The 17,615-nt window shown below is 41.0% G+C and overlaps 1 protein-coding gene across 2 annotated transcripts in view; it reads right to left on the bottom strand.

Annotated features, from left to right (window-relative positions):
- The window catches only part of CASR (calcium sensing receptor), an 80,285-nt gene extending 63,834 nt beyond the window's left edge, over positions 1-16,451 (bottom strand). The window contains exon 1 of one of the 2 annotated variants that reach the window (XM_019650575.1): positions 15,952-16,451. The gene's annotated coding sequence lies outside the window, so the exon portion shown is untranslated. Of the gene's footprint in view, positions 1-15,618; positions 15,763-15,951 lie in introns of those variants that run through there. The other variant, XM_019650571.1, reaches the window with a different exon arrangement.
- Positions 16,452-17,615: the final 1,164 nt, after the last annotated feature.

Raw genomic sequence — 17,615 nt, forward strand, 5'->3', positions numbered from 1 at the left:
AAAATGAAGATTGCATACCCTAAGCCCTGCACATTTACCCCTGGGTAGAATGCCCTAGGACTCTTGCACATGAGCCAAGGAGTCATGTACAAAAATGTTTGTAACAACATTATTTATAACGGCAAGAGTCTGCAAATACCAATTGCTGATTGACAGGACAATATACAAATAAATTTTGGTACACTCATACAATGAAATTCTATACAGCAGTGGAAATGAATGCATCCCAGCTATAGTCATTAACCTGGATTACTCTCACAAATACAATGTTTTAAAAAGTGCATATTGCAGAAGAATGCAAAGAACATGACTCCATTTGTACAAAATTCAAAACAATGCAAATTAAACAATGCATTGTTTATGGATACAAGTGTTTCTGATATAATGAGATATATGTATAAAAAATGCTTTCCTTGTGCAAATCTATTCATTAAAAATAACTGAGATTATGGGCTGTTTTCTTACAGAAAAAAATCACAAAAATTCTACATGACTTTGTAACCAGAATATTAATAAAACCAATAAAAATCCTAATAAAACATTGGGATAATTAGAAGACACATTACATTCTTAATAAAGAAATACTACTGCAAATATGAGAATTCATCTTACAAAAACGAGGAAGATAGTTTCTTAGGAGAAGGTTTAAAGGAGGGCTGAGGAAGCTGCCTTAGGACAAAATACCCAAAGAACTGCGTAACAAGCACTTCCCAGGCAATGTACGAGGTCACAGTGAGCCAAGAGGAAGAACTTGAAATGGATGAGCTTTGTGGACAGAAATTCACAGCTTGCTGCATTCGGCTGTGTTAGAGTACTTTGCAGCCAGCTTGCTGCTCCTTGGGGTACAGAACATTTATGTGTGGGGAAAACTCTCACATAAACAATGTGACTTCTGTGTATACTGACACAACTCCCTTATTTACCCATTGCACGTGAACTAATGTGGATTATAGTAACCCAAGTTGTGGCATAATGAGCTGAACACGTATATGTCATAAAACTATAAAGTAATGGAATGTGAAATACAAATTTGGGAGTGGTTACCTCTTTGAAGAAGGAACAGGATGGACTTGATTAGAGGCACACAGGGGTTCCAAAGACTTAATTTTTTTTTAAGCTAGATTATAGGTACACAGGTATCTTTATTCTTTAAACTATACCTACACATTATATATTATCTCTAGTATGAATGATATTTTCTAATAAAAAGCAAACAATGTTTGATATTTTCATAGCAAAATGTAAGGAAAATGTAAAATGAACAATTGAAAAGTAAAGTTAGTTGTGTGATTTATTAAAAAGAAAAAGATTTTTTTTGGTTTAGAAACAATGTTTGTTAACTGTAAAATATACAAGCAATGTTGAAATGAAAAAGAAACAAAAAATTAAAAATTACCCAAAAGTCCATCACCAAGAGTCTTCCTTTTGGTGATTATATATACACATACATATACAATTTTACAAAATTGGGATCATGTTATACATTATTTCTACAACCTGCTTTTTTTCATTCAACAATATGTGTTTATTGTCATAAATACACAATAATCATGTTTAATGACTTCATAGTGGTTCATGGTATATACAAGTCAAAATTTACACAACCAATCATCTACTGCTGGGCATTTAAGATATTACTTTCTTTTTTTACTATTGCAACATTTCAAATAACTCATTTTCTAATACTTCTTCAACATTAGTCCAATTATCTCCTTATGATTCATTCCTAGAGATGGAAATGTGTCACAAACTTTTTTTTTTTGATAGTAAGGGATAATTTGCTCTTTTCAAAGATTATTTGCTTTTTAAAAAAATATATATATATTTGTTATTATAGAGGAAATGCTAATTGATGTTTTGTTTTAGTACTTTATTTTCAGAGGTTAAACTATTCCTTCTACAACTGAAAAAAAACACCCAAAACCCAAAACAACAACAACAACAACAAAAAACACAAAACATGAGTCAGAAAGCTCTGTGCCCCTCTTAGGAGTCAAGTTGTGGAAATTTTTTTTTTAAATTAGTTTCAGGTGTACGAAACAATGTAATAATTAGACATTTACACCCCCCACAAAGTGATAACCCACTTCCCCCAATCTACTACCCCTCTGACATCGTATATAGTTGTTACAATTCCATTGACTCTATTCCCTATGCTGTACTCCACATCCTGTGACTATACATATATTAAATTATAGTTCACATTCAGTATTATTCAGCTTCAGCTCCAGGTGTACACTGCAGTGGTCAGGCATCTACACTATCCATGAAGTGGTCTCCCTAATAAGATAAGTGCCCATCTGATACCCTACAAAATCTTTTCAACATTATGGATTGTATTCCGCAAACTGTCTTTCGTATCCCAGTGGCAATCTTGTGGTTACCACGGTCAGTGTGGAACTTGTTTTTAAAATAAAAAACGCCTCAGGGAAGGCCTAAATCAAAGGCTGAAATGATTAGACTAAGGATTAGCAGCTGAATGGAGAATATAAATAGATGAAAGACAGATAGGTGGGCGCTCTTAAAACAGAAATAGGGACTGAAAGGGGTAGATGAAGGAAGCTGGCAGAGAGATGATCAAAGCGATGAGAGCAGAAAGAAAGCTGAAGCAAGAGTAAAGAACTTTTCAGACACCTTGAGGCCCAAAAGAGGGGGAGGTAATGTGATGAGTATATGAGAACAGATATGAGTCAATGGCACAAGGCAGTTGGGAGGTGACCTGGTCAGGAAAAAAAAGCACACACTGGGTCAAAGAAAGAAAAGAAAACTAATAAAAACCCACATTAAAAAAAAATATTCAAAGAAACTGAGAACATAGAACTCAGTGTCTGTAGAAATGCTTGTTTGTGAAGGAAATTACAAATATACAATGGGAGCACTGGTAAACATGAACAACGGTCAAAGACCTATAATTTGAAAAAAAAAGTGTGAAATTTCCTTTACTGTGTGAGTGAGGATAAGAAAAGATGGCTATCACTCTAGAGAGAGATATAAGGGCTGCTGGAGTCACAAAACCAGGTAGAAGAGGGAGGTGGAGAGGATGCTTACTTAGTTTAGATCAGGACGTTTAGTTTAGATTTGAGTCAAGCAAGCTATGAATGTCCCACCTGAGCCACACAAGGATATGAAATGCCAGACAATAGCTCAGTTTCATGCAACTATTTCCAGCGCATATGATCAGCTCCCCAGCTCAGCCTCACAAAAAGAACAACCCCAGAAATCGATATCATAAGAACACCAACAGAGGGAATGATCAAGATGGAGTTCCAAAGACTCTACATCTTCCAATGACACCTAGACATTTTTCCAATTAAAAAAAAAAACCCCAAAACTAAAAACAAAAAGTTAAAAATCCCTTAATGTCAATTTAAAAAGTAATTATTACACAGTAAAACAGATTAAAAAAGAAAACAAAAATTGCTCTTGGGGCCTGCTGAGTGGCTCATTGGTTAAGAGTTGGCTTGGGATGCCAGCTCTGAGCAGCAGGGCCACCGGTTTGGATCCCACATGAGGGCCAGTGACACTGCGCCCTCTACAGCTAAGATGGTGAACAATAGCTCAACCTGGAGCTCGGCTGCCATGAGTCACCGGGACAATGTAGGCTGCAGCCTCTGCTGCTGTGAGCTACCATGATTGGATGACAGCCGGCATGAACTGCTGTGAGCCGCTATGAGCAGCCGTCCAATGGCTGGTGAGCGACTGCCTCAGCTGGGAAGAATGTAATGATAATACCAACATGGGCCAGTGAAGCGACATCCTCCACAACTAGACTGAAGAACAAAAGGACAGCAACTTGTCTGTTCCCCTCCCCCAATTCCCCAATAAAATCTTAAAAAAAAATTGCTTTTAATTCTATCTCCTTAATCTCACAACTCTTCACATTGTTTTTATATATACTACATGCATATCTATGTCACTGGTTCTATATAATTTCTCTTTGAATCTGTTTTGTAGTTATCTGTTTTTACACAAATGGATTTACCTGGAAATCATACAATATGTTACTTATTATATCATGAACACATTTTACACCACTGAATATTCTTTTTCCACATAACTTATAATGACTATGTGGTATTTCATTGTCTCTCTGTATCATACTTTATTTAGCCAATTTCCTTCTGTTAGACATGGAACCTGTTTCAAATTTTTCATATTATGAATACTGCCACCCTGAACTTCCTTAGGTTAAATCTTTGTACATATTAATGATTATTTCCTTAGCAAAAATTCAGGAATGGGAATTGTTAAATGATACAAACATTTCAAAAGCTTTCAATATTGATTAACAAATTGCCCTCCAAAAAGGGTGTATCCATTTACACTGTCATAGCAGCATATGAGAGAGCTTTCGTTTAAATCATTACATTTTTTAAAGAATAGAAGAAAGCTCCCAGAAACTACATTTTGACTATGGGCTTTGGAATTATGTGACCTCGGCTTGAATCTTAAGCTGTCCCACTTACTGGTCATGAGACCTCAGGCAAGTCACTTAACTTCACTAAATCTCAGTTTCCCCATTGTGCTGGGATATACCTAACTAAAAGTTTTGATAGGATTAAACAGAACAAGGCATAAAAATACTGAGCACATTGCCTAACACAATGTAAACACTACAGAAACAGTAAATGGTATTCCTCAGAATGGTTTTTTTCCACTAGTGTTTCACTGTAACTGCTACCAAGAACAGCACATGGAATGAGGCACCACAGAGAAGAAATTCAGATCCCGGGAGACATTGAAGGAAAGCATCGGGACGACCACAAGGCTGGTTCATAAACGTGGGTTAGAAAAAAAAGCCTTCTGAACAAGAAAACGAATTGAATCTAGAATTATGTACTAGGGGTGGCATCAGTCTAGCAGAGTAGCTATAAGAGGCTGTAAACCAAGCATAATGAGCACTTTTGCACTGATGGATAGGGAGGAAATGAAAGCACCACGGGAAAGCTCACCCTTTGACTATGAGGCCCAGCTGCTCATCAGACCCCTTACAAGGAGACAATGACAAGTTTTGGGAAAATTACAAAAGGAAGATTACAAGCCCTGAGATGTGTAAGCTGTCATAGTGGGTTGATAACACCACCCAAATCATAAACAGGAATAATGACCTCAAGAAGGAGGAGGAAGGGAGAACTGGAGGGAGAGAAAGGTGGGGGAGGGGGAGGAGACGGGAGGGGAGAAAATAATTGAAGTGTACAGACCAAATGAATATGTCCCAACAGATCTCATCAGGGTGAAGTAGCTCCACAGATATACAAGCTGGGAACAGGCAGGCGAGAACTCTTGGCATTTACTTGAAAGAAGACAAGGATGCAGAGTGAAACTGGGGAGTAAAATAATGGAAATGGAATTTGGGTAAATATAGAAGGAGGGGAGAGGTGTCTGGAAACCCTCAAGAAAAACCAGTGCCAAGTGCAGGGCTTCATGGAAAGTTCCTTCTCATGATACTGTGGAGCTGGCAAAGCACCCACAGCTGCAATGCAGGGATGGGGATTAAGAAGGATCGAACCCGGCTACTTTTTGCCTTCTTGTTGGTGTAGATTAATTTCCTCAAGATAAGAAGGGACAAGTGGTAGGGATTGGGGGCTAGCAAGGGAGAAAAGTAGGAGGCGGGGGTGGGGGGGTGTAAGGGAGGCAATCAGTCCCCACCATGGCTCTTCCAAGGGGGACCTAGAGACGCTAGAGATGAGCCTTGCCTACAAGCGGTTCCAAATCCAGTCAGGAAGACAGATCCCTTGGTATGAAAAAAAGCAAACACATAAGATAAATGGCCAGGTAAGAACAAAAGATGCAGTGCAGTGTGGGCTGTGGGCAGGCATAGCTGGTAATGCTGCCTGCCTACAAGGCCTAGATGGGATCGGAATAGGTGATGGGTAGAGAAGGAGTTCCAGGTTAGAGACTCGGCCGTAGCTACGTAGCTGATGGAAGATTGAAAAAGCATGTAGACTGGAGACCTGGTGACCTGTACCACCATGTGAGAGGGGAGGGACAGTAAAATGGAAAGAGCTTGGGTTTTGGGGTAAAGAGACTTGTTTCTCCCACTTACTGGGAGTCTTAGGACCTCAGTTTTCTGATCCATAAAATAAAGATAATAATACCCTCCTTTCAGAGTTGCTGAAAAGATGAAAAAATAATAAAAATAAAGCACTAACACAGTTACTGGCACATGATAAGTACTTAGAAAGTAGTAGACAATTTTATTATGTTACTACTACTCCTAGAAATAAAAGCACAGCATAGAAATGAGAGGATAGGAGAATAAATATAAAAAGCAAGTTTTTCAGAAATGAATGAAAATGTTCACCTAAAAAAGGGACAGTGTGAGGGTTGATCAAAACTAAAGAAGGGATGGATTAGAGCAGGGTACCTAACATATCACCTGGGAGCTTGTGACAACTACAGACATTGGGCGCCACCCCAGACCTACTTAATGAGAATTTCTTCCGGTCAAACTCAGCAATCTACATGTCAATAATATCCCCAGCTTAAACTCTGAAAGTCCTGGGCTGGAGGATTTGGAAACGTTTCTTGGCCAAGAGATTATTAGCTCAGAGTAGATACACCTGACTCCAGTTAGCATTGATCTCAGTTTTTCACATTTGCATGAGGTTTAATTCACAAAGGGAACTTTAGAGATTCTGCAAGAAAAGTAAAACTACGGAAAACGATTAAGATTGACGTTAGCCACAGAATATAGTCACAGAACGTGGGATAAAGTGGTGTCAATTCAATCAAGTTTTGCTGCTAATAAAGTTACAGAAAACGTTTAGGTTTGTAGAACTTTGAGGATTTTGAAATTATAGACCTATACTGATTCATTGAACCCACATAGACTATGTTGTGAGTACTCTTGTCATCCCCACTGTATAGATGAGGCAAGTGAGGCATGGAGAAGTTTCTATGGTTATAGGGCTAATATTCAGCAAAACCAGATTTGAATCCAGGTGGTGATGTTGTAGAATCCACACTTTTAGCTGCCAGTTTGCTGCTTCCCCTCAGCATAATTTATTTAAACACTCCCTTATTATTGGACACATAAGTTATTTTTTAGTGTTCCACTTTCATAAATAAACACTGTGAAAAACATTTTTAGGCATAAGCCTTTTTATTTAAAACATTTTTTTAGGTTTCTATTACACTTCTTCAGTACTTTGGTTATTGGGGCCATTCAATAGCACCAAGCATTTTTTTCTTTATAGTTTCTTATATATCTTCTTTCTTTTGGGGGTGGGCATAAGTCTTACACCATATTTCTAATGGTTTCTTTAGGATAGAGTCTGAGAGAGTCAACCTTGGTCAAAGACTATAAACAATTCTAAGGCAATTACTTTCCAGATAATTTGTTATGAGGGTAATCATTTTATCCCCCTTCATTAGCATCAGCATTAAAGTCTTAATATTCTTGATAAGCAAACTGGTATATCATTTTTAAATCCTTATTTATTTCATTCAAGTAAAATTAAAATATTTTATATGTTCATCAACGATATGCTTGTCCTCATTTGAACACTGTTACATCCTTTGCCCACTTTTTTTTCCTATTTATTTATTTATTTATTTAAATTATTATTTTTTATTGTGAAATACACATTTTTTTAGAATTAGTTTCAGCTGTACAACACAGTGCAATAGTTATACTTTTTACCCTCAAGGTGACAACCCCCCTCCCCCAATCCACTGCCCCACTTCTCCCCCCAATATCATACTTATCTATTACAATTCCCTTGACTCCACTCTCACACTTTACTCCACATCCCATGACCATATATATTCACTTATAGTTAACATACAATATTATACAACATCAGCTTCAGGTGTACAGTGCAGTGATCAAGCCTCTACCCCATCCATGATGCGGTCTCCCTAGCAAGACATGTGACCATCTGACCCCTACAAAATATTTACATTATTAATTATATTCCTCAAACTGTCTTTCATGTCCCTGTGGCAATTTTGTAGTTACGTATTTATGCTGTCTAATGCCTTCCCCTTCTCCCTCATCCCCACCCTCTCCCAACTAGCAGCCATCAGTTGTTCCTCTATATCTCTGAGACCACATCTGTTTACTTTGCTTGTTCATTCAGTTTTTTAGATTCCACATATAAGTGAGATCATATGGTATTTGTCATTCTTCGACTGACTTATTTCACTTAACATAACAGTCTCTAAGTCCATCCATATCATCCCAAATGGTACGGTTTCATTCTTCTTTATAGCAGAATAATACTCCATTGTATAAATGTACCACAGTTTCTTAATTCAGTCATCTACCGATGGGCATTTCGGTTGTTTCCAAGTCTTGGCTATTGTGAATAGCACTATCCTTTGCCCACTTTTTTGAAACCAAGATCTTCTGTTCTTACTACATTCTATGAACTCTTTAGATATTGAAACTTAAACTTTAGGCATATTTCTGCATTTTTAAAAGTTTAATTTCCTTTTAATTTAATTATGACTCTTTATAAATCAGTATTTTAAATATTTATGTAACAAAATCTGTAATAGTTTCCTTCATAATCCTCTGCTTTTCTCCCCATCCTCCAAAATAGAAACTTTCCAAACTTCAACTTTTAATTTGAAGTTACAGTTTGACTGGGTGTATTTACAGTAAGAAATTCATTTCTTCAGAAAGCTAAATAGCTACGTGTGTTCATTTTTGCTGGTGGATATTCTTTTAGTTCCATGAAACCTGAATAACATTGACAGGCAGCCAGGTAGTGAGGAGGTCATAGTGCTAGAAATAAATGGAGTTAAGAGCATGAATTGGGTCTGTCATTTATAATTGTGCTTTCTTTGCCAGGTCACTCCACCTTTCAGTGCCCTGGCTCCTCATTTGTAAAATGGAGATGATGGTACCTATCTCCCTTATTTATCTCCTGAGATCTTCTGAGGATCAAGTGAGTTAATGGTAGGTAAGTGCTTTGTCAAGCATTGACCGCTATATCAGCCTACATATCAAGATTTGTTCATTCATTCAGCTTCTCCAGTGTACCAAGCACCATGCTAAATTCTGGGGGTTCAGCATTGAATAAGACAAGTAACTGTGCTTGATGAGCCTGGACAATGTTTATTAGCTCATTTAAGTCTTTTAATAACCAATGGGGAGGGTAATATTAGTCACTTCAGTTTATAGATAAGGAAACTGGAGTACAGAGAGGTTAAACAACTTGCCCAAGGTCATACAACTAGTAAACTGTAGAGCTGGGATACAGAGCCAAGCAGTCTAACTCCAGTGCCCAGACTTGTAACCACAATACTGCACTGCCTCTAAAAAGATAAGGGGGGAAAATCAGCTAATTGCATAGAGAAAACCTTTATTTGGAACATTTCACTTTTTTTTTTTTAAAGATATTTTATTGGGATATTAGGGGAGGGGAACAGTGTTAAGGAATCAGGGAAGGGGAACAGACAAGTTGCTGTCCTTTGGTTCTTCAGTCTAGTTGTGGAGGACATCGCTTCACTGGCCCATGTTGGTGTTATCATTGGGCTCTTCCCGGGAGAGGCAGTCGCTTGCCGGCCATTGGATGGCAGCTCACAAAAGCGCACACTGCTGCGGGCCAGCCCCACTGCAGCCTACACGGTCGCCAGCGACTCACGGCAGCCCAGGTCCAGGTCGAGCTGTTGTTTACCATCTTAGCTGTAGAGGGCACAGTGTCACTGGCCCTCATATGTGGGATCTAAATCAGGGCCCTGCTGCTCAGAGCTGGCGCACCAAGCCAACTCCTAACCGACACACCACTCGGCCAGCCTGGAACATTTCATTTTTAAGAGTGCAGAAATAGAAGGCCACTCAGCCTCCTCACTATTTTTTCTCCTGATCTCTCAATTGACAAACACTTTGCACTAAAGGGCTCGCGTGGCAAGGGTTTGGGGCATAGGAATGGACACACCTGGAATGTGACCTGGTGGACATGATCTGATGGACTAGTGGTCTGCAGCTGTGGTAGAGAACCTCGGTCTGAGGTTTCCCTGCTCACTGGCTCTCTCAAATCATCTGGCAACCCCCACCTCCCTACCCACCCTTTTCTGCAAGGGCTACCATGCTACAGATCTGGGATACCAAGGCTGGTGTCGCTGAGTTCACCATGCTGACTCAACACCTAGTATGCAGTTGGAGCTCGAGTGATGTTTGTTGAACTAAATGAAAGGCTTTTGTCAAATTACAGAATATTTAGAAAAACTATATGGAGGATATGATCATTCTTTCAGCCATCAATTTCTATTAAGAGGAGAAAAACCAAACTTTTTCCTAAGGGCAAAGAGCTCATAATTTTTGAAGGGAACATTTACAATCTCTTTGAAATATTTCTTTCTTTCTACATGAAAAACAACAAATAAACAGCTGCTAGGAACTCCACCAACAAAAAACACAGGATAAAAAAGGCAAATCGCTTCATTTTTCTATTTGTTAGTAATTTTGCTTGTGTGTATGTGAAAGACTTGTTGAAAGAAGAATAGCTAAAATTAGCTTCCTCTCTGCAGGTATCATATTACCATTGCCCCCATAGTCACTGATAAGCATTCCCAGAGGGTGGAGGAAAACAGGTTTCCACCCTGGTTCTCAGAGGAAAAAAATCAATTATAATTGAGAAACACATAAAAGCCAATTAATTCAGGTTAATTACCCTAAGAAATCTTCATTCTTCCTGCTTCTTTTCAATGTGAGGTAAGACCTCAGAGACAGCTGAGCCAAAGGACTGTGGCCAGTTAAGCACCCACCCTATGCCAGGCATTGTGCTTAAGCACTTTCCATATATATCTCATTTAACCTTCACAACCAACCTTTGAAGGAGACATTACCTCAGTTTTATAGACATCAAAGAATATCCACCAGTGAGAACTGAGGCTCAGAGAGGTTAAATATGTTGCCCCAGGTCAGAGTGATGGAAAGCCCACTTTTACCCAAATTCTAGACTGTCCATGGCACAGGCAGACTTTATTTTCCCTCATTTCACATTTTGCCACCTCACTCATTGGCCCGGCCGAATTATCATGTCTGTTCATTTCTGTGACTTTGAGCAGTGATACAATTGTTCAAGCAACTGAACCCAGCACTACCACATTCAATCAGCATTTCCCAGGATCCATATTGGGGGGAAATAGGCATAGAGCTCCCAGCAACTTTTCAGCAAACACTATCACATATGTCTGAATTATTTTCCATCTTATGAATGCATGATGTGGTTACCAAGACTACACTGCAATATAAAATAGAGACCACTTAAATCCTCCAATTCTCACTGGCTTTAATAAAGGCACCTCCGTCAGTGCTCACTGGATTGTGGGAGGACTGTGAGAGAAAAGGAGAAGAATTCAATCAGGCTCGCGTCAGGCAAGAGTTGAACCAAATCAACCAGGCAGCAGTGAGGGTTATATGTGCCACTTTATGACAATGGCTAATGGATGAAGTCTGATGTTCATTTACCTTGAATTAAAAACCTCCCAGAGATGTGAGACAGAGAGATAGAGAGAATTTTATTTGTTATGGATCAACTAAGTTTTCCTGATCCTGTTTTATGTTATGATAGATGTTGTCAAGGGGTCTTCCGCATTAGAAAAGCAGCTTTTTTGGTACCTGTCATTAAGTCCTCTCACATAAGCGCACCTCCTAGATACTGGCTCCCCAGTCCTAGTTGATAACTGACTTCCTAATGTTCATCTTAAGATCACTTAGATGACAGGATCAAAGGATGACAGACCAGAATCCCACTTCTGGGATTAACTGAGTGGGATCTAATGAATAACTGAATTCAGTGGAGTCCACCTCGCACACATCTCAAGCATTTGTCTCTTTTTCTCCATGGCCAGTATCGCGGCCACCATCATTCATGCCACCTTCACCATCATCTGAATGGTTATAATCTCTTTAGGTGGTTTCTCTGCTCCGAATTTACCCCCCTTTAATTAACTCAGCATCCACATGCAGCCTGAATGACTATGCTGTAAACAAAATGCTCACTCACTCCTCTACTTAAAATGCTCCAGTAGCTCCCTTTGCCCTAGGATAAATTATCAAAATAATAGCCAACAATAACTGGGTGTACGATCTGTGCCAGGTACTATTGTACACGACTTATCTCAATTCTTGCAGCAACCCGATAAGGGAGGCACAACCTTCATTACTATTACTTATTGAGGCCACGTTATTTGACCAAGGCTCCACATCTAGAAAGTGGCAGAGCCATGACTCACGTCTGGGTCCCTATGATCTTAGAGTGCATATTTTAACCATCATGCTATCCATGGGATGGCATGCAGGTTTTCTGTGTCCTGGCCTGCCCGCCACTCCAGCCTTCTCTCTTAATGAGCCCCTCTTTGTTCCTTAGGGTTCAGCTCTTTGAGCCACTAGCAGGTCCTGGACTTTGACATGATTTTTCATGCCACTGTTCTTGTGTTTGCACATGAATCCCTCTTCTGTAATGCCCTCTCCCCTTTGTCTATCTTTCAAGGTTCAACTCAAGTGTTAACACTTCCATGAACCTTTTCTCAACCCCTCCCATCCTTGGTAGAAGTGATTGCTCCCTTCCTTGGGCATCACTGTGCCATAATTATGCTTCCATTATAACAACCACAATATTTTCCTACCCTTACATGGATGAGTATGTCTCTCTCCTCTTAGACTTCTATGAATTCCTTAAATGCTGGGACTGTCTTACTAACCCATTTTATCCATAGTATCTAACACAGTTCTGGGCATATAGAAGGTTTACTGTAAATACTGTTGAATGAATGAATGAAAAGATTTGTTTGCACATGAAATGTGCTGCTTGGTCAGAGCACCCCATGCTGCTACACTGTGAGCTTTATAGTACTTTTTCTTACAGCATCAGTGCAATTAGTAGTTTTTTTCTTTATTGAAAGACTGTATATGGAACTCTGAAGAGATAAGTGCAGCTTTAGGGGTGGAGAAAATACATTGTAGTCTACTTGCCACACCTGTTTTCACCTAGGAAAGTACTCAGTGATAACAATAAGTTGTCACCATACAAACCAAATTTGATATGGCAATTACATACATATCTACCTTAGTAATGAGCATATGGGTGATTCACATTTGAACCATAATGCACCTATTTTATTGTGCACAATAAAATAAACTGATAAGAATAAAGTTAACTTAAACATTTAATTTAAAAGTAAGAAAACCAGCAATGAAAAGCCATGACCAACTCAAGAAAGCGTAAGTGAGGCTGGGATAACAAAACATCCTTTCCCCAAATTCCAGAAATGCCAACTCTACATATATATACATGCCGTAAGGCAAACGCCACATGACAGCTAAATTTCTTGATTGCTAGCAGCCAAATGCAATTCCTAATGTGTACATTCTGGTCCTATCTCAAAACCATATATATTCCCAACATTCCCACCTACCCTTGAATATCAGCTCAAGGGAAATCTCCTTGAGAATGCCTTCCTTGGTCTTGCAGTGTAGTGTGTACACAACCTCAAAGAACTTCATTTCTCTTCTTTAGAGAGTTATCTTAGTTTGTAATTACATATTCAATACTTAGTTATTTTATGAATGGTTGCCTCCCCAAAGCAAACTTTAGGATACCGGGGACCTTGCCTGGTTCTATTCGCCATTTTTTCCCCAGTAACTGGCACACAGCCAGGTACTCTATAAATATTTTGAATGAATGAATGATGAATGATTCCTTTACCTCTTACTCATTTTCCTGTTCTGTTAAGAATTATGCCTGATTCCTTACCAGACTCAAGCTGATACTCAGTCCATTCCACATTATTCTCCTACCCTCCCACAAGGATCAGTCTTTATTTTTGAATCTTCTCACCTCCCATCCCCACCCCCCATTCAAAAAGGCTTCTGAGACATAGACGCTTCTAACCCCCCTGAACATTCTGACATGTGTGGGATCTAAGTCAAGGTCATGCAACATGAAAAAATGAAGAAAATAAAGAAAAATGTGTGACTGGAGTAGCCATTAGGTTATTTTAAATACTCTACAGAGCTCCTAAGAAACTTATTAATTCAGTAAAAATAATTTAAACTGCTTCTAATTTATCATATAAATAAAAACGTGTTTATTTGCTGATTTTTTTCCACTTCTCAATGTGGTTTGGCTTTGCACAGAAACAGCCTTGGAAAAGAGTTGAGTGTGATGATTGTTGGCAACAAGTAAGCCACATATATGGTCTCTTGCAAAGTTATCTGGAGGTGGTTTCTGAATGACAGGACCCCTGTGCCTCAGGATTTCCCTCCACTCAGGGGTCTTGGCCTGCTTCTCCCTTCCTACCTCCCTCCACCTCGCGAACTCCTTCCTTTACATCCCCCTGCCCCTGCCACCACCACCACCACCACAACCACAAAGCTACAGTCTCTGAGCCCCTTCAAAAGCACAAAACCTCCACCCTCTGAGTTCTTAGAGGAAAAACCCTATGGGTGCCTCTGCTGGTCCTGGGGGCAGAGGAAGGCAATGGAAACATGTAACTAGTGAGGTTCTGCTTTCAGGAATTCAAACTAGTGTGGCGTAAATTTTTGGAAATCTAGACATTTTTAGGAAATATCCTTTATTAATTCCCCTCAGTACCAGACGCTACTTAAATTACATTTGGAAAATCCGGTTTAAGGAAAAGAAGAGATAGTACAGAACTCCTGGCCTCTTCCCCAGTGCTGCTTTCTTCGAATCGCTGGCAAAGGTAAGGCAAGTAAATGAAATGCCCTCTGGGGTAGTGGGCTCCCTACCCCAAGGGCCACCGCAGTGAAAGACTTTGAAGACAGCAGGGGTGGTGCCCGCGGAGAGTACTGGAGTTTAAGGGATAGAGGCAGTGGCGATGACGTCATTTTCTACTGGTACTTTCATTACGCAAAAGGTGGGATACAGAATGAAAAGTAGGGGACTGAAGAAGAGAGTAGGAAACGATATGGGTGAAAAGACAAGGGAGGTGTAAATAGACACAAATGCTAGGACAGGCGTTATCTCTAGAAGACAACCGTTTGTATTATTTCATTTTCTAAAACCATGTGCATCTTTTGAAATTATAATTTTAAAATAACCTAAAAGTAATAAAAGACTCCATCAGTCTGGTACATTCTCCCCCCCACCCCCACCCCCACCCCAATACACACACCACTACCAAGGTATATGGAGATTGGTGATTACGGCTAGGGACTGATACTTTAATTTGGTGCCAACGAGACAAGGTCCCCAAAGCACCTGGAGGCTTGAACCAAGGATCTTCCAAGAGAGCTCATGGCCCAACAGGATGGGTGCTGACGCTGTGGCCCTCCTTTCCATATGCGCACACGCTACAAAATTGCCTGCTCCCTTGTTAACACACACAGAAAGGGTGTTTCTTCTAACAATGCTACAGGCAGAAACAAGGCTCAGGCACAAGACACCGGATACTATCCTAGTGCGCACTCCAGGTCTTCCGTGAGGGCGATCCACAGCCCCACCTGGGGTAACTGAGCCATCCCGGTCCTGCGCCCTGGATGCCTTTGGTCTTGTAACTTGCCTTGCCCCATGGCGCGCACCCAGCGTTTCCAGGGCTGAGCTGCTTCGCTTGACACCCGAGCCCGCAGCCCCCCAGACCCTCCACTGCCCCCGCATTAAGGCGCTTTCTGCCCGCCCTCCTCGCGGCCCGTAGTCCTACCTGGCACTCAGGCTTGGGCTCCCTCACCAGGGACAGCGCAGGCTGTGTGTCTCCACGAAGACAGGCTCGTGGCTGAGCTAGGACGGCGCGCGGGGTTGGCTCCGGATGCCAAGGTCACGGTCTGGGAGAGGCGCCCGCCCTCGGGTCCCGCCACAGCAGCCCCCGCAGACCCTCTGGGCCGCTACCGCGGCCCGGGCCTCAGAGCTCCGCCCCTCTGCGGTTCCCCGCCCGCCTGCCCCTTCGGGGTCCGCGACTGCTAATCCCAGCTCCCCTCGGAGCCCAATCGCAGGAGGCTCCCTAACCCTGCACCCCGAGCGGTTCCGATTCCCTTACCGTATTCTCAATCCAGATCCCGCAGAGTTGACTCCTCAGGAGCCCGGCGCGGAGCGCGCGTCTTCCCTCCCCCGAGGGCCACGCGTCGGGTCTGGTCCCTGGGGACCGCTGGTCCTAAGCTCGGGTCCTCTCCTGTTCTCTCCGGTGCTGCGCCAGGAGTTACCGGACCCCAGATCCTGCACCTTCGGTCGAAGACACCCCCTTCCCTCCTCCTTGGAGATGGAAAGAGGCTTACGACGTTGGGGGCTTACGACTCCTCCAACGTTCTTTGGGCCAAGAATGGGAATTTTTTTTTTTAATAGAAGGCCAGAGAGTCACAGTAAAATAAATATAAATCCCGTGCCAAAACTCTTTCTCATTCTGTAAGACTCAGTTCAAGCGCTGCCTACGCTGCGAGACCATCTCGGAGCTCGCAAACAGCAATCTACTTCCACTCTCTCCTGCGCCAAAGGGCGCACTGTCTCCCCCCCGGCCAGAGGCAGGCCCCCGGAGTGCGTCGTTGCCTCTACGAGACTCGACTGTGCTGTCCCCTTGAAGACCGGACCCGGCCTGCCTTGCTCGTCCCACTCCCCAGCCCCTGGCAGGGCGCCCGCTACCTATCAGGCGCTCGACTATTTTATGAATAAGTGGAAAATTAATTTCTTTTGTAGAAAACCAGATTTTTCTTTTTACTCTCGAATACCACATAACTCCTTTGAGTAAGCAATTTGCTAGTCTCTATAAAGAGCCACAAACCCCCTTTGATGTAGTAATTCCATTCCTGGGGAAATTTCCAGAACAAAATAATACTTGTGCAGATGTTTATAATAGGATCATTTATTACAGAATATAATAATTTTTTAAAAACCACAAAAAGCAAACAAACAAAGCCAAATTGTCAACAATAGGAAATTGGTTAAATAAATTATGGTAGGATAACTTAATGGGATATTATACAACCGTTAAAATGATAAACATCAAGGCAAGAGTATCTCAAACTGTTTTTGGAACAAAGAGGGAGTATTTATAAAGCAAAAACAAAAAAAGGGGGGAATATGAAGCAACATGATAAAGTAGGTAAAATAGTCACAAAATTTTAAGCCAAAAAAGTAAAAAAATGCATAGTTACCATGCTTAATAACTTCAAATAAAAACTCAAGAGTTCTTCCCTGTAAAATGGGGATTACACCATACTTAACGGGTTCTTGGATTATTAAATGAAATATTAAAGAAAAGTGCCTGATACGTACTGGATACTCAGCAAAAATTTTCCATTTTCTTGCTTCAACGGAATGCAGACCCGCACCTAGAGTTTCAAATACATCCTCATCATAGTGCAGTTCTCCCCATTTGACTTCCTTTCCCTCAAATGCAGGGTAGAAGGAATTGAACAAAAGTTCAAGCACCAGGTTAAAGAGAAGGGGGAACATCTAGTTAATAAGAATAAATGCCAAGTCCTCCCCCAGGCCCAAATGCCCAGCAACACGAGTTCACAATGGGGGATTTGGTTCAGTAGCAGTACATATCAAAATAGCCTAGAGATTTCTGCTGGCTACAAGCACAGCCTGGTCGGGGCCCAAAGGCTGAAATCATTCAGTCCCAAAGCTGAATGATGCTGGTGTTTTACGCTGCATTTATAGTCTTCAATATTCAGCTTACAACCTGGGCATAATGTTCAAATGTCT

The sequence above is a fragment of the Hipposideros armiger genome, unplaced genomic scaffold (genome assembly GCF_001890085.2).
Source record: "Hipposideros armiger isolate ML-2016 unplaced genomic scaffold, ASM189008v1 scaffold_8, whole genome shotgun sequence".
In the NCBI taxonomy this organism is placed as follows: Eukaryota; Metazoa; Chordata; class Mammalia; order Chiroptera; family Hipposideridae; genus Hipposideros; species Hipposideros armiger.